Below are 17,914 nucleotides of genomic sequence, written 5' to 3'. Positions count from 1 at the left end.
TACATGTGACTAGGGTCATTAATTTCCTCGGCTTCTTTGAGAAAAGATTGATGTATTGTATCTATCTTTTCTTTGAAGTAGATGGCGAGCTTATCTGCCCAGTCCTGTGATTCAAGTATTGCTCCTTGACATGCAAGAGGGTTAGTGAACTCTTTTACAATCGTGTAGAGTTCTTTGGGAGAATTTCCCGCTAGTCTAATTTTTTCACCCAAGTAAATTTTCTTTGCTGTAGCTATTTTGCTCATGTAATCTTTGTGAGCGATTTTATAGCGTTGTTTTTCCTCTGTATTTTTGGTTTTCCGCCATTGTATCTCCGCAGCCCTAGTAGTCTGTTTGGAAGATTTTAGCTCGTCTGTAAACCAGGGAGATTTCTTGTTCGGGCATTTAATTAGCCGTTTGGGGGCTATAAGATCTAGTGCCCTGCCGATTGCTATGTCTAGATCTGCCACTGACTTATCTATCTCTACTTCTTGGTTTAGCTGGGGTGGTAAAAAAACCTTAGTAAAGGAATCTAGGTTAATCTTTTTCCAAGGCCGGCTCGTTTTTTCCACCTTTAGATGTTTAGGACTGGTTAGATGTGCTCTGATGGTGAAATTTATTATCTTGTGGTCTGACCATAAGACAGGTGATAGTGCAGTTATAGCAATTTCCTGAGAGTTGCTGCATATAATATCTAAAGTGTGGCCCGCTATATGAGTGGGGCCAGTTTCGAGCAGCCTTAGGTCCAAGGAATGGATACTATTTATCAATTCCGCCGAGTAGAGTTCCTCACGCTTTTCAATATGGTGGTTGAAATCTCCTAATAATAAAAAGTTCTTGCAGGCTAGTATATGGGGAGCTAAAATATCCACTAGCTGGGCGGCGAAATTGACTTTGCTTTCTGGGGGTCTATATACCAAAGCTCCTTTCCATGATTCCTTACTATTAAGGATGAGAGAGAAAATTAAAAACTCACCCCATGTTGCTAGGAGTGTGTCGATAATACAAATTTCTATCTCTGTTTTATGAATAATTGCCGTTCCACCCCCTTTTTTAGAAGTTCTATCCAATCTGGCTATTTTATAGTCTGTGGGCAAGGCTACTGCTATATCGGGAAGAGCTATATCTTGCAGCCAGGTCTCTGTTATAAAAAAGAGGTTGGGTGCCTCCTGGTCCAGCAGAGCCCAAATTTCTAGGGCGTGTCTGGGGAGAGACCGTACATTTCCATATAAGCATGTCAATTGCTTGCGAGGGGATGTGGGAGGGTATCGAACATTTTTACTTTCCCTAACTAGGACATCAGGATTGAGTGCTAAGAGCTCAGTGCGAGTATAGCTAATCATCTCCCCAAGTCTGTACCTGAGCAATGAAAACCGGAGGTGGCGACTGGCGACGATCCGGCGCGGACAGGCGCAGACAGGCAGGGCTTGACTTTGGCGCGACTTAGGCGCGCTGCCTGCGCGTCGCTGCGCGAGTCCGCTCGGCGCACTGTGATTTATACTTCAGTGGGCGGGACCGCAATCAGTGGGGCATCTACAGCGCTAACCGGTGTGGGCTACCGGACCCCGCCGTTCTAACGGCACAAGCCGAGATGGATCGGGTGACCGAGTAGGTACAATTCAAAAGCACTTTCAGGCTGCACTAGTTTTCAAAAAGCGCCATTCACAGTGCACATACAACAACTGCAGGTGACTGCGCAACACAGTTGACACTCGAAACCAGAGTCTGTCTCTTAATATCAGGCAGTCTCTTCGATTTTTAAAAGCAATTTAAGCACTTTAAGCACAAATAATATTACCAAAAAGTTTAATTACTTTAATAACAAACAAGTGCTAAAACTAGTTTCCTTTATATAACAATCACAAAGCTAGTTAATGTTATATAAAACCACCTACTCATTACAATATATTCATTAATGCCAAAAGGAGAAACCCCCCAAATTATATAACAAACAGCGATAGAAACCACACTACTTCATATACAGAAGTATAAGAAAATGACCCCACCGCTTAGTCCTGCAATTTGTGAAGACAACCTCCTTTGATGGTGTGCACAGGTTTGACATCCCTGCTCACTACAGGTGGAGTTCTCTGACTTAAACCTGAACAGGAAGTACCAGAGTCTTCCTCTCCAGACATTTCACACACATTCCTATTTCTGTCCTCAGCATTTACATCTGTCAGCATTTGCTTGCGTACACTTCCCTCTATATTCTATATATGCTTCAGCATCCTTTGAAATTTTGCGAGTTTGCTACAATGGCATATTTTACCAACACTCAACTTAGCTGGGTTACTGTATAACTCCAACACTTTAAATTAACCTAAAAATGTACTACAACCCTTTCCTTTTCCTTATGAACTTGAACCTTGACACAAAAGCCTACTGACTTCACTTCTTTTGCACCATGTTTAGGCGCGTACAACACGTTATAGTGCAACAAAGTTTTGTTAATGTTCTGCTTTATCTTTTTAATAGAAACATCAAATTGTCTCTCCAATTTCTTCCATGCCTGGTTATCCTTAGTAAACGGATCCATCCTTTTGAGGATCCTAAAAGGTGGGTACCCACTTACCATAGGAGTAGTGTGATAGCCCCACACAAATCTTTTCACGTCCAACTTCAAATTGTTACAATTTTTATTAGCCTTTAAATGCTGCCCAGCAAAACTCTATTGAGCTGCTGCACAGCATCATTGTCAGATGGATGATATACTGAAGTGTGTGTGCATGCAATTTTATTTCTATCCAAATATTCCTGAAACACATTAGAAACAAACTGTGGACCATTGTTACTGAGAAATGACTTCCTTTCTCCAAAATACTTATTTCAGGCTACTTGGAGAACATCTCGGATAGCACCAGGTTATAGTGACCAACACAATGCCGATCCAATATTGGCCCAAAAATATCAATGGCAAATTTTTCCCATGGTCCGTCTGGACACTCTACGTGAGACAATGGTGGTCTGAATGCAATTAAGCTTTTATCTGCATTCGTACACTCAATACATTCATGCACACGCCTCTCCATCTCAATACTCTTACCTGCCACCAATATTGAGACTTTACCCTTCTTTTGCACTTGATTATTCCTAAAAGTGCCTCATGATAAATATTTCAAATCGTATTCCTGAGTGTTGAGGGTGGAATTACCCTTGCTCTCATCCTTGGCTTCCTAAAAGGGTTTAACTTTTCTGCATTCATCACATTCCTATAAGGCCAACTTCGTTCATGAAGTTAGAATTCTAGAGATGATGCGTTCACCAAAACCCGTTCTAAGCCAGCACGTGGATACAACGGAGCAGCAAGCGTGCTCCAAGTCGGCACAAGTAATACTTTAATTAAGATTTACAGTGGTTTTGTTGAACTGCCATACAAGTAATCTACATGCTGGGGTCGAATTGCTTTTACTCACTGAAGAAATACTTCCTTGATTCCTGACTTCTCAAGGGGCTTTCAGAGAAATTGCAGTAAAACGTAGTTTTCAATGAACCAAAGAAATGGCAGGAGTTCTGCCCCACCTCATCCCCATTATGTAGGGATGGTTCTTCACACCTGCAGTTGTTGTAAGTAAAATGACCATAACCATGCATAGGACACACAATAGAAGAAACAGTCTTCTCCCTCCAGTTCCAGTTTTATTCTGTCACATCATCACATTCCCATCAGAGGATATGATGACATAAAATAGAATAACAACACAGTTGAAATGGAGAGAACATGAGCTTTTTCCCAGGAACAGATCTTGTGAGATACTCTTCCTAGAGATTGAGATCTTTCAGTCCCTGTCTGTTCACGTGGTATTCTGCCACTAGATTTTCTGGTCTTACTTTGACAGGCTGGCCTGTCACAGAAGAGGCAAAATTGAACAGGGCTCTACAAATTGCAGTCAGTTCTCTCCAGTTCAGAGTCACTATTTCCAGGATCAAATTGTTCCTGATAATTTAGTTGACCTAGAGGCTCACCTCACCCTTTGAGGCTGGCATCCATTGTTATAATGAGGGGAGTTGGAGGGGAGAGGTATACTCCTTGAAGACATCTGGGGTAGAAGGCACTACTAAGTTGACAGAATAGGTTAGCTACAGAAATCAAGGCTTCCAGTTTGGATGACGTTGGGTCCCAATGCAGAATGCAGAACAAGGCGATCAGGGTTTTCATATGGATTGTTTCCCAAGCGACCACAAAGTCTAAGGTTGCTGTGTCCCTTAGGTCCTGACACCAAAGTTGAGCCAAAGTTGACTGATTCCTCAAGAGAGTGTGGAGGCAAGATTGTCATTTCAGAATCTATTGAGGAACAAGGAAAGCCTTTCCAAGAGATGTATCGTAGAGACATCCCACAAATTCCAGATTTTGAGAAAAGTTTTGATTGTTATTGACAACTAGCGTATCTGCAACTCTTGAAGAGAGAACAAACTCAAAAGTGTCAGATCTTTCTTCTTGAATGAGTAGGCATGGACAAGAGATGGCCCTGAATTTAAAAGCCTTCCATATGCAATATGTGTACAAAAGGGGCGTCGACCTTTGTGAAGACTCGTGGGGCAGACTTCAGTCCAGACTGAAGTACCTGGTATTAGTAATGATGATCCAGAAGAGAACTGTTGATGGGATGTTTTGATAAGAATGTGAAAGTATACATCTTGAAGATCTACAGAAGGTGTCTCCTAGATTAAAGGAGATATTACATTTTGAAGGTTCTCCATCCAAAAATGTATAGTTTTTAGGTAGGCATTTACATTTGTGAGATCGATGATGGGCCGATAACCTCATGACGGTGTTTGGACCAAGAAAATAATTTACTAGACTCTTTACCCTCATTTTAGTGGAAGGACTGGGGAATTGCAGATTCATTAAGAATCATAATTCCGATCAGAGCTAATTGTTTGATAGGGTAGAGAGGGAGAGGTGTTCTGCTGAAGAAACACGGCAAAACCCCTTGATGGAACTCTCTGGAATGATCTTTCTTTAGTATGTCTAGAACCCATGCACTTTTTAAAACAATTTCTTTACTATCTTGCCAGATGTCAAACAACACAATACAATGCAACTGCATCGATACTAGATACTCAGTTGTGGTCTTAAAATAAAATCTCAGCTTTTAGGTACTAGTCAAATATAGAATAATAACATTTCTTATATAAGAAATGTATGTACAAAAGTGTTGAGCACTAAGACTCTCTTTATGTAAAAAACAATCTAGTTGTGAAGACAAAGGTGGAAGGTGAGCATTAAAGTTTGTTCCAATGAACCAATGATTATACCAATTTGACCGTAGCCTCTTAATCTACACCCAGTATTTGATAAGTAATCATTGTATCAAATAATTTAGCACTGGGAAAAGAAGAGTCTAAGTTACAACAAACCGGATTGGGTTGGGTAATTGTGGGGCTAGATTAGTGTACCTGTGCTCAGTATGTAGAGTATCCTTATAGTGATGGAGCATACTTGTTGAGGAATGGGTTCCAGATTAGTTCAAGTACTGTCATATGGTATTTCTATCTATATATGTTCAAACGAGGCAATGTGTTTAATTTGTATGTGGCATTCTTCAGCAGTTGCAAACACAACAAGATGATGGATGGAGTGCTGAAACTTTTCAAACACTCACCCCAGTTTGGACCTAGCCAGATGCAAATTAATCTTAACCCTGTTCCTCATGGGAACAGTCAAGCCTGAAGCGCCAGTCCAGGGCCTACATGGACCGAAACAAGCATCCTGGTACTGGTTTTGAGGTATCACCCCTCATTAGCCAGGCTAGCTTGAATTCAGTGGCATAGTGAGCAATGGGCCAACGTCTGGGCATACCCATGGCAACTTAGGGCAAACATAGCAAACACTTGCTGGACTGTTCCCACGGGGAGCATGGTCAAGACTGATTTGCATATGGCTGGGTTTAAACAGGAATGGTATGGGGAGAAAAAAACTTTAGATTTAGGCCCAAATCTCTGTATTGGGGTGAATGTTTGACATTATTCAGCATTCTGTCTATCAATTGTTCTGTTTGCATTCTTCAACATTTGTCACAGCAATGGTTCATCTGTGTCATATATAACATATTTTATCCTGTGACTACTACAGTAGCTATGCATCTGTGCAAGTTCAATGTGAAACATTCCTTCTTTGTTGTATAATGCAACACTGGCAATTTTACAGTGGGTGTAATGGGTTTGGTACTAATAGTTTGCCATATTTCCTGCTATTAATTAGACAATTTGGCACAGAACCCTAAAATATGAAGATGGTCACATTTTTGAGAATTACATTTCCAACACACATTATTTCTACAGATTATGTGGGGTCCAGTATCATTTGTGTTCGATTTAAAATAAGCTTATGTGAGTCAAGTTTCTCTAAGTTCTTCATCGTGATTTTCCTTCAATGAGGACTGTGCCTTGCGTAGTCTATTTCTAGTAATAATTGACATATCTCTCTGGTTCGTTGTTCAATCATGGTTGAACATAGCTATAGGAGTGCTTAGAGTGCTATATAGACCTGAGTCTACACCCTTTCAAGAGCCCCATTGTACTGGGTTCGACCTGATTGGTGAAGTGTACAATTCTAATTGTCTGTGACTCAGTTTACTTGTGAGTTTTAGTTGTCTACATGTACAGACTTCTGTTGGTGAAATATTATATTCTTTAGCCAGGACCTCAGAGGATTTTAAAGCCCCAACCTGCACCAAGTCATCAATCGTGTGTATTCCCACTCGAACCAAAGTGTGCCAAAGGATGATCTTACCTCCTACTAGCAGACTAGTGCCCACAATGTAACTGTTTATGAATCGTAAGTCTCTTATGGGCTGAATGCCATATTGTTAGTGTGTTTTCTGTTACATCCAGATAGCAGGTACTGGAGACAGAACTTTGCCCACCCTGATCTAGTTCCGAAAAGGTACTGGAGCTTGATAGCTAGGAAGACTGAGATTGGAGGAGCACCAGCAGACTGTTCTTTCAATCAAACATGGAACCTCTACTCTTACTCTGTCCTCTAAAGGGTATACCTTGTCTAAAACATTTTACAAAGAAGGATATCTTTGAGTTGAACAATGCCAAGATCACACAGGAGGGATGGAGGATGGAATGGAGAAACCTACTTTGAGTCTTCTGCAGCTACTTTGATTAGCTTCTGCAAGTGTGGTGTAGCCACCTCACTTACCTGTCTAAAAATTGTCTATCCATCATCACTTCTCACTTCTCAATCTTGGAGTCTGTAGCAACTGAAAGTGACATCAATGGCCGGGTTCACTCGAAAGACCACACAAGAACAGAAATTCTCAGGCGGCACGACAATCACAAACAATTAGCTGCCATTTGCCCATCAAAGAACTTATGCCCAATGTTTGGTTTGGAGAGGCTTGCATAGAAGTATTCTCCTTGAAGAAAAAATATTTGAATGGTCCCGCAGTGCGAGGATATACAAGTCATGAATTTAAGGTAAAGATGAGTACCTCAAGATAAATTATGCAAACTGCAAGCCTGTGATCACAGAAGTCATGAAAAAACAGAATTTATGAATTATAGTTCATATTTAGGGAAGTGGTCTTTTTACTTTTATTTTAGGAGAGAAACTAACTGTTAAAAGGATTTTTTCTCTGGGGTTGGGGTACCGCAAAAGATAACGACGGGAACAAGGAAGAGGAACGAAGTGGTAATGGTGTCTGGATGGCTAATAATCCATCAACTGAAAGTAAACACCCCCATTTATATGATCAAGAAATTCATATTCTCTGAAAACAGGGAGATCTTTCACTTTTTCAGTACTCTCCAATTGGAAACAATTATTTGCAACACTACTCCAGTCTGGCTAGCTCACTCTTTTTCAGGTTTTGCTCTCAAGATCTGTGATATCATCCTGGAATTAAGAGAAATTACCCATCTTTCAAATTGTTCACAAACTGTATGAACTATCACTTCCATCTGCAACTGATGACCACAATCCTATGATCATTCTCTCAACACAAACCACACTAACTCACTCTGCGTTTGTAATACTCATAGCTCTACAGAGACGTTAGCTTGTTAATTCGGACTGTACTTACAGTTTTGTACACAGATCTCACTCAAACCTCCTCCACTATTGTCTACATCTATGTTGACATATTCCTTTGTAGAAGAGTGTATAATGTTGAAAATATTGCATATATATAAATATATGTGTGTGTGTGTATCATTATGTTAAGAGGAGGAGGAGGAGTACATGCCTCCGGTAGACATGCTTTTGCTGAAACTCCTCATAAAATAAACATCTCAGCCAACTGCGCTCCCATCTCACAGGGTTATAGTTGACATGCCTACCCTTAGCACATCCTGACATATAAAGCTGTGTAAAACCCTCCTACATCCCAAAGTTGCCCTAAAACCATACCCTGGGGAGGGATGTTGTAATGATAATTATATAATAATCCACATTTGTAAAGCGCACAATCACCCGTAAGGGTCTCTAGGCGCTGGGGGCCGTCGGGAAGATTAAGCAAGCTATTGCCCAGAGTCACATGGTGCTGGGCTAATCTGCCGCCGGTCCCGGGGATCGAACCGTGATCCCCAGATTCCGGAGTCAGTCACCCTAGCCGCGGCACCACACGTCTTCCTGATCAAAAAAACAAATGATTGGACTGGGAGAGATGACATTATCAATAAATAATTAAAATATTATCTCTTCATCTACTTCCTTGTTCTGCTCATTAGGGGCACAAATCACAAATTGCATTTTTTAGTATGTATATTAGTACTACCATAGTACTACTTATGTACTACTAAATGCAAATCACAAACTTATGAGTGTAAATCTTCACCTGTCCTGTTTTTCCTATAGGGAGATCTTTCAGTAGGCCGGGTCACCCCCCTTGTTCCAGCCGCTACCTGTTCCTGCTGATCCTGCTGGGACTCCCGCCCGCCTGCTCCTGCCGCCGCTGCCCTCCCTGTACCCGAGCGACCCAGCCTCAGCTGAGCCGCACGGCCGCCAGTTTTTCCCGCCGCTGACCCCCTGCGGCCCCGCCCACCACCAGCCCATTGGCCGCCCCGCTCCCGCCAACCCAGCTGACCCGTCCCCCTACTTTTAACGCCCCCTGAGCGACCGCGCAGCGGACGTGCACAGCTGGAGCACCGAATGAGCACCGAAGGTGCGCCAAAGGTAAGCCCGTCTGCGCCTGGACCGCGCCCAGTGCCAGGACCCCTGTCTCCCGCAGACACCAGCCCACCCGCCGGACCTACAATGCCACCGAACTCCACGCACTCAACGCCGGCCGAATCCCGGGCTGCTGTCGAGCCACCCCGAGACGCACCCACGGACCCTTCTGCTGCCACTCCTGCAAGTTCACCTGCATCCGGACCTGCACTACACCAGCACCGACCAAGCCGAGCACCAGCAGCAACCACCTCAAGTGCATCCTGCTCAACACCCGCTCCATCCACAGACACGCCGTCGAGCTCTGGAACCTGCTCGAGACCACAGCCCCAGACGTCGCCTTCCTCACGGAAACCTGGATGAACGCCTCCTCAGCGCCCGACATCGCCATCGCCATCCCGGACGGCTACAAGATCATCCGGAGGGACCGCGTCAACCAGACAGGAGGAGGCATCACCATCATCCACAGGAACACCATCCGCATCACGACCAACACCGACGACACCCTCGCACCCGCCGAACACCTGCACTTCCAGATCCACATCAACCCCAAGACCACCCTCAGAGGCACCCTCATCTACAGACCCCCAGGACCACGCACACAATTCAGCGAAGACATCGCCGACGTCATCAGCCCGCACGCCCTCCTCTCCGCTGACTACATCCTCCTCGGGGACCTCAACTTCCACCTGGAGAACAACAACGACCGCAACACCACCACCCTGCTGGACAACCTCGCCAACCTCGGTCTCAAGCAGCTGGTGACTACCCCCACCCACTACGCCGGACACACACTCGACCCCGTGTTCTCATCCAGCAAGGACATCACCTTCAGCCACGCCACCGGACTCCACTGGACGGACCACAGCTGCATCCACTTCAGCTTCAGAAGGACCACGATCCACCATCACCAACAACAGGTTGCACGCAGAAGCTGAAACAAGATCACAGCCGACCAGCTCGCGACCTCCCTGAGCATGAACCCACCCACCAGCGCAACTAACCCAAGCCAGGCGGCCACCAACCTCACGAAGTGGATCAGCAACTGCGCAGACGACCTCGCCCCTCTGAAGACCCCGCCTAGCAGACCCGGCAGCAAGAAAGCCCCATGGTTCACCGACGAACTCAAGAGCTCCAAGAAGAACTGCCGAGCACTCGAGAAAGCCTGGCGCAGAGACCCAACACCGAACAACATGACTGCCCTCAAACTCGCCACCCGAAAACACCACCAACTGATCCACGCCACCAAGAAAACTGCATTCAAGGAACGACTGGACAACAACGCACACAACAGCAAGGAACTCTTCAACATCGTTAAAGAGCTCTCCAACCCCAACGCCGGAAACAATGACATCACCCCTTCGCAAGACCTCTGCAACTCCCTATCCTCCTACTTCCACAACAAGATCGCGGACATACACAACAGCTTCAGCACTCAACCGACGCACGCCACGACGGAACCACCGCCCCCCACCACCACCCTCCGCGCCTGGACCCCGATCAGCACCGAAGACACCATCCGCACGATGAACTCCATCCACTCCGGATCTCCGACCGACCCCTGCCCCCACCACATCTTCAACAAGGCCGACGCTGTCATCGCACCCCACCTGCTGGACATCATCAACACCTCCTTCAACACCGCTACCTTCCCGGAGAGCTGGAAGCACGCCGAACTCAGCGCTCTACTAAAGAAGCCATCAGCCGACCCCACCGACCTCAAGAACTACCGCCCCATCTCGCTGCTCCCGTTTCCTGCAAAAGTCATCGAGAAGACCATCAACAAGCAGCTGGCCGCCTTCCTCGAGACGAACGGATCCCTCGACCTCTCGCAGTCCGGCTTCCGGGCCAACCACAGCACCGAGACCGCCCTGATCGCAGCCACCGATGACATCCGAGCCCTGCTCGACAACGGAGAAACAGCGGCCCTCATCCTCCTAGACCTCTCCGCGGCCTTCGACACTGTCTGCCACCGTACCCTAGTGCGGCGCCTCAGCAACGTCGGAATCCAGGAGAAGGCACTGGAATGGATCATCTCGTTCCTCGCCGGAAGGACACAGAGAGTACGCCTCCCCCGTTCAGATCAGAAGCCACCGAAGTCATCTGCGGCGTTCCCCAAGGCTCCTCGCTCAGCCCAACCCTCTTCAACGTCTACATGAGCCCCCTCGCAGCCATCGCACGCCAACACAACCTCAACATCATCTCCTACGCCGACGACACCCAGCTGATCCTCTCCCTCACCAACGATTCCGCCACCGCCAGAGCCAACCTACACGAAGGGATGAGAGACGTAGCCAAGTGGATGATGAACAGCCGCCTGAAACTGAATTCGGAAAAGACGGAAGTCCTCATCCTGGGATCTTCACCCTCCGCCTAGGACGACTCCTGGTAGCCCCCCGCCCTGGACAGCGCACCCAAACCAACAGACCACGCACGCAACCTGGGCTTCATCCTGGACTCCTCCCTCTCCATGACCAGACAAGTCAACGCCGTCTCCTCGTCGTGCTTCAACATCCTGCGCATGCTACGTAAGATCTTCCGGTGGATCCCCACCGAGACCAGGAAGACGGTCACCCAGGCCCTCGTCACCAGCCGTCTGGACTACGGCAACTCCCTCTACGCCGGAACCACCGCCAAACTCCAGAAGAGACTCCAGCGGATTCAGAACGCCTCTGCACGACTCATCCTGGACATCCCCCGACGCAGCCACATCTCCGAACACCTGAGAGATCTGCACTGGCTCCCGGTCAACAAGAGAATCACCTTCCGTCTCCTCACCCACGCACACAAAGCCCTACACAACCAAGGCCCAGGATACCTCAACAGCCGCCTCAACTTCTACGCCCCCACACTCCAGCTTTCATCGACCGTCCACGCCCTCGCCTCCGTCCCCCGCATCCGAAGAGCCACCACAGGAGGAAGATCCTTCTCCTACCTGGCCGCCAAGACTTGGAACTCCCTCCCGACTCACCTCCGCCTGACCCAGGACCACCTTGCCTTCAGGAAGCAGCTCAAGACCTGGCTGTTCGAGCAGTAGCGGACCCCCCCCTCCCCCAGCGCCTTGAGACCCTCCGGGTGAGTAGTGCGCTATATAAATGCTTCGATTGATTGATTGATTGATAGATCTTCACACATGTAAGTTTACAAATTAGCACTAAACGTGGGAGGTACCAGGGGGGGTGACAGGAACTTCCAAATGGGAGGGTTTTAGGGAGGAGTAAGGTGGTGAATAGGGAGAGTTAAAGAAGGGGTAAGGGAGTATGGGGAGTGTTTAGTGTTATGTGGATGAGCTGTTGTTTACAGCAGTCCTGTGGCAGGAGAGTTGGAAACGTTTAGTGGTAAAGGCAGATAGTCCTGGCTTTACAAAGTGCACACGGTACAAGAGCTGTGCACCTGCATACATGCAGTCCTGTCAGAGGTTTAATTATGGTGCTGTGGCCCAGGCTAAACTCGGAGTGTGTTCAACCACCTTACTCCCTGAGATGAAATAAAAATGCACCTTACTCACATGGAATGTGAGAGGACTGGGGTCCATGGTTAAACGCCATAAGGTGCATGCATATTGAAACAGGATAGGGGTAAACCTAGTCTGTTAACTAGCGACCCATTTGACAACAGTAGAGGTGAGCAAATTACAAAGGCATTGGTGAGGGCAAATATTTGCCAAAGGATACTCATCATATGCTAAGCGTAGTTTAAATAGGGTTTTCACCCAAAACTAAAATGCGTCGGCCACCTTGTAAATATCGCGATGTGCACATCAGCAGTATTTACAAGGTTGTACTGCCCAGTGATGCCCACTTTGCATCTCATTAGAGATGCAAAGCGAAGCATTGGAAAAAAGGTGCTAACATGTGCTAACATGCACTTGATGAAACCACAGGAATCTTTCCTATAAACTTGGGAAAGGTCTGTTGACATTGTATGAGGTCTGATGTGGTTCATGGAACATGGACTAGTGTAGTGTGCCCCTTCGTCAGTTGCTAATGGACATGCCCAAAGTTAAGCAACCTCTACTGCTTTAACCCCACCTTTTTTCGACCCCCTTACCCTCTTCCCAGTAGTCTATGATGTCAAGATATGCTTGAGCCAGAAGTATACTCTCCTCTGTCGACCGCATGAAAAGAATCCTCATTCAATTAATAATTTTCCACCAAAATTAGCGCAAAACGATATCCATTGCCTAATGTAGGCTGATGACATCTTCATATTCGATTGTACCCCAATTGGTCGACAAAGAAACTTAATTGAATTAATTTGATATGCAAAAGAAAACTTTTCGATCCCTAACATCTTTAAAACTCAAATGTTACCTTTTAGAGAAAGAAGGACATTTCTGCCTTTCACATGGACACTCGGAGGTAACACTTTTCAGAAAGTGAAAGAATGCGCTTATTTGGGCCGAATCTTTTCGTATAACATTCAAAATGCTCCTCACTTTCAGCATCTCAGGCAAAAGGCAGACGCCCATGTTGGGGCAGTAAAGAGATTTTATTGCTCAACTGGGAATAGACATTTTAAATCCCTGTTGGAAGTTTACAGTATGAAATTTCCATCTATTTTATCTTATGCCTTGGAATATATACAGATTAAAACTTGGCAACCAATAAAAGTGAAAGAATGGATTATTCTACGGAAACTGCTAAAAGTCTCCCAATCAGTACCCGTACAAGCCTTACATCTCGAGCATTCTTTAACGAGCATTTATGCGCGAGCCATTTGCAATATCATAAGGTGGACCTTTAATCTTGTACACTCAGTAACTTGCTCCCTAAGACATATATTAAAATTGGAGATTTTTAGAGTAGAAACGGCACAGCATACTTTTAATAGGAACCTTAAAGTAGCCCTGGAGGTATCCCAATGCACTGTAGCACTTTTTCAGGCTTGGTCTCCAGCCTATCTGAAGCTCTTTTTAAAACATATGATGCCGAGAATAAGTTTTGAATTAGATAATGAGTACTGTATTCAATTAAAGTATTTAAAATATTTGCGGAAAATATAGTATATAAAACTCCAGAGCATTACTTACAGTGTCAGTTAGAGCGTAGAGTAAGGCGCTGCATTCTCCTTCTTTCATTAGGCATTCTTCCCTTAAAAGTATATTCCTCCAGATGGAACTCCATTGAAAATACCTCGGGTAATTGTGACCTGTGTAACGGTGGAGTACAAGATCTTTTTCACATATTTCTAATCTGTCCAAACCCAATTTTGATAGAGGCTCGGCGATGATTTATAAAGCCTATGCTTTCTAGATACACCATTATTTTAACTCAAGATTTAATTACGTTGTGTAAGTCTCCCCCAAATGAATTTGTCTGCTATAACTCATTTAAGTTTTTTTTTTTTCATTTACATCTCCAAACTGAACAAGTTTATTCCCCCAAAAATGTTTTCAGCGTTTTGAATATCAAACAATCAGATGTTGCTTCACGTCTAAGTTTGTAGCAGGATCATTGAAATCAATGCAATGTTTTAGCGTAATCTTCTTGCTTCACGTTCAGATTCCAGTAACGTAAGGACATCTCCTTCACGGACTGGCCCCTTCACATTACGAATAATTGATCGGTTGCTGTCATCCATGAACTCAACCCGAACCTGGGTGCACTGGCACTGTGAGCCGGTTCTGCCGAGGACTTTGGTAACCCTGGCTAGCTTAATAGGCTGCACGCGGCTGGCTTCCATGATGGCGACTGGAGGCAGAGAGCCTCATTTAAGTTTTTAAAGAGTTTTTTTAAGCTGTTTTAAAAGCGCATATATTTACCAGTCTTAAATTCATGTATTTTGTATTTGCCTACTCTAATTTGCTATAACCAGTTAATGCTTATAATGAGTTTTTAAAGCTGTTTTAAAAGTATAAATATAACTATTTTATATGTATGTAATTGTTGACCTCAGTTGAGGTCTGAATCAAATAAAATTAAATTTAAATTGACAATGACTAGTGTAGTGTGCCCCCTGTCAGTTGCAAATGGATATGCCCAAAGTTAAGCAACCTTTACTGCTTTAACCCCACCTTTTTTTTTACCCCTTACCCTCTTCCCCTTAGTCCTTGATCCCAAGATTTGCTGGTCGATACTTGAGCCAGAAGTATCCTCTCCTCTGTCGACCGCATGAAATGAATCCTCATTCTCGAGTTGGCCTCGCTACCCCTGTTTCCTCGGCAGTGGATCAGAGAGTTGCCCCCTTTCCACAGGTGACAGCGGCTGTGGGGTGGGAGGCTGTCCCCAAGCCTCTTGAGTTGGTCGTTGTAGACCAGCCGGCTCCACCCCAACATATGAGAATGCTGGGGTGGGGTTGAGAATGCAGGCTCAAACACCCCAACACCCCCTTAGTCTCGTGTCTGAGGTCATGTAGTCGCTCTGTAAGTTTCACATTAGAATCTTGACAACTAGCAATTACAGATTCATCATATCTTTGTGAAGCTTCATTATACCCCAAATATTAATAATCCATTTGACTTGGGGCACCTCCTGAAAATCCCACAAATATCTCACTTTGTCATCAGGAAATTGTAATTCAGGTTTGTCAACAATATATTCGTTCATACATGACACAATGATGCCAACTTTCTCTGTGACAATCCCCGTTAACAGAAATTCAGAGAAATGTTTACACATATATGCCACTGGGGTATTCAGTAGGACAAATATACTTTTGCCCCATAGTTGAGCCATTTTTTTCTATGCTGCAATGGTCATGCTTCACTTTCAAGTGCACAGTTCACACTCATACAGATAGTAGGTGTGCTAGGTGTCGAGCCACTCATACCGCCAAAAAAAAGGGAAGAATAATGAACAAAGAGACAGTGCAACAAAGTAGAGAAAGAGGAAAAGAAAAAGCTATAAAGAAATGAAAAGTGTTTGTGTAAAACAAAGTAAGACATACAAAGGTCCTTGCATTCGACCAACAACTGGTTATAATGGGGAACTTGTATAGCCAGTGCAGTCTGTAGGCCAACAACCGTGTACGTAGAGTCAAGAGACCGCACACTTAGGAAAATCATTCAGCCAGGGATTCACACACACCATCAGTTCACAACTCACCTCAGGTCCAGACTATTTCAAGGGGGAAAGACCACAGGACGTCTAACTGTGCCCTTCACCTGGAGAGGGCTCAAGAGAGTCCGCTCTTAATAGGAAATGCCCTTTCTATCTTGCTACTCTATTGCTGATTACAGCTGTCCATGGCGGGTTGGCCGGCAGAAACAGACCCCGCACCAAGTATGGTGGCTGGTCTTTTGTCTGTTTCAGAAACAGAAGCCCCTGTGGACAGAGAACCAAGCAATCCCACTTCTGACACAAGAAATTGTTATGGTACTGAACAAGGAGTTTTCAGCTCCAAGGCACCAGGTTACCTGGACAGCCAATAAATACACCAGGCACCAAAGGTCTTCTTATTTAGCTGTTCACTAGTATTGTACAATGCAGTGTGACACTCTGGGCAGAAGTCTAGGAGCGTGTCACCCGCACACTTTGTTTAACTGATATTTATACAGTTTTCGCAGATTGCATATAGTTAGGAGGAATGTTTAATGAAAGATAGCAAATCATACATACCGTGCAAATATGAGTAAAGAAATCTGTCTAAAGCCGACTTTGGTGGAGGCCCAGCGTCGGTTTATAAAGCCCATTTGTTTCAGTTGTAATGCCATTTCAACCCAAGATTTAATCAAGCTGCGTATGTCACCCTAAATGAATTTGTCTGTTATAGTTTGTTCAAGTTTTTGAAAAGTTGTTTAAAAATTGTTTTAAGTGTATAAAAATAATTGTTTTACTTTATATTTTGTATTTGTTGACCTCAGTAGAGGTCTGAATCAAATAAAACTATTGAATTGAGGATTGAGAGTAAAGAAAGACAAGCTCAAGATACAGTTGATCAACTCTCAGCAATTTCCAGAGACAACTCTGACCTCTCCTGTCCTTCGACTGATCTACTTCGAAAAAACATCCAAGGCAGTCATTCAGTAACTAGAAGCCCTGCCTGGCCACATTTGCACAACTGTTCAAACAGCTGCCCAGATTCATGAACAGAGCAAAGATTATTAGTGCAGCAAAGATCCTTAGTTTATTTAATTTCTCTTTCATGGGAGGTTGTGTGATAGGCAGGTACCAGACTTGGTTGGACAGTGGTCCTTTGAGTATTCTGCAAAAGACTTGCTTGCTTTACTGGCCGTAAAGGATTAGAGCCCGAGAAAAATGGGATGGTTTGAGTATCACTATTATACACCTTTTTCAGGCAGGGAATGTGGATCCACTGCCAAACTGTAGAACTGGCGCTGCTCTCCTGACACAACATTTGTGCAGAGTAATGGTTCTCATAGCAGGTAGCACTAGTGCTGCCACCAAACTGGACCACCAACAACACAAGCACAATAGGGTGTGACATTTCTGCTCCTAGCTGTCATTGACCCAATTGAAGATGTAATCAGGGACAGATTAAAGGGCTGGGCTCACCTAGAAACCTCCTCACCTCACACATCAGACATTGCTACCCCATCCTTCACCCTTACATTTCACAAAATGCCGGTGCTCACGAAGGCTAAACAGCACATCCTTGCTAACAAAAGGCATTGTGCCATTTCCCTGACTCCATCCTCCTCAATACAGTATAAGGATAACCTTCCTCCAGCTACAGGAATGCAGGCAATACACATCTATTTCCTAAGAGCACAGTCCTCACCCTCCATCTTGTGCTATGCTAGGCCAGGGATTTCCATAATGAATCCCTCTGGCCTCCATTACTCAGGATCACTCACAGTTTATCACATCACCACACAAGTGATACACAAACTACACATGTGCACATACTTGA

The 17,914-nt window shown here is 44.9% G+C and overlaps 1 pseudogene; it reads right to left on the bottom strand.

Moving 5' to 3' along the window:
* Nucleotides 1-14,443: 14,443 nt before the first annotated feature.
* LOC144821856 (small ribosomal subunit protein eS28 pseudogene) lies at nucleotides 14,444-14,786 on the bottom strand (annotated as a pseudogene).
* Between the last annotated feature and the right edge of the window lie 3,128 nt (nucleotides 14,787-17,914).

This window comes from Lissotriton helveticus, chromosome 2_2, assembly GCF_964261635.1.
Source record: "Lissotriton helveticus chromosome 2_2, aLisHel1.1, whole genome shotgun sequence".
NCBI lineage: Eukaryota > Metazoa > Chordata > Amphibia > Caudata > Salamandridae > Lissotriton > Lissotriton helveticus.
This window is presented reverse-complemented; position numbering and strand designations above follow the sequence as displayed.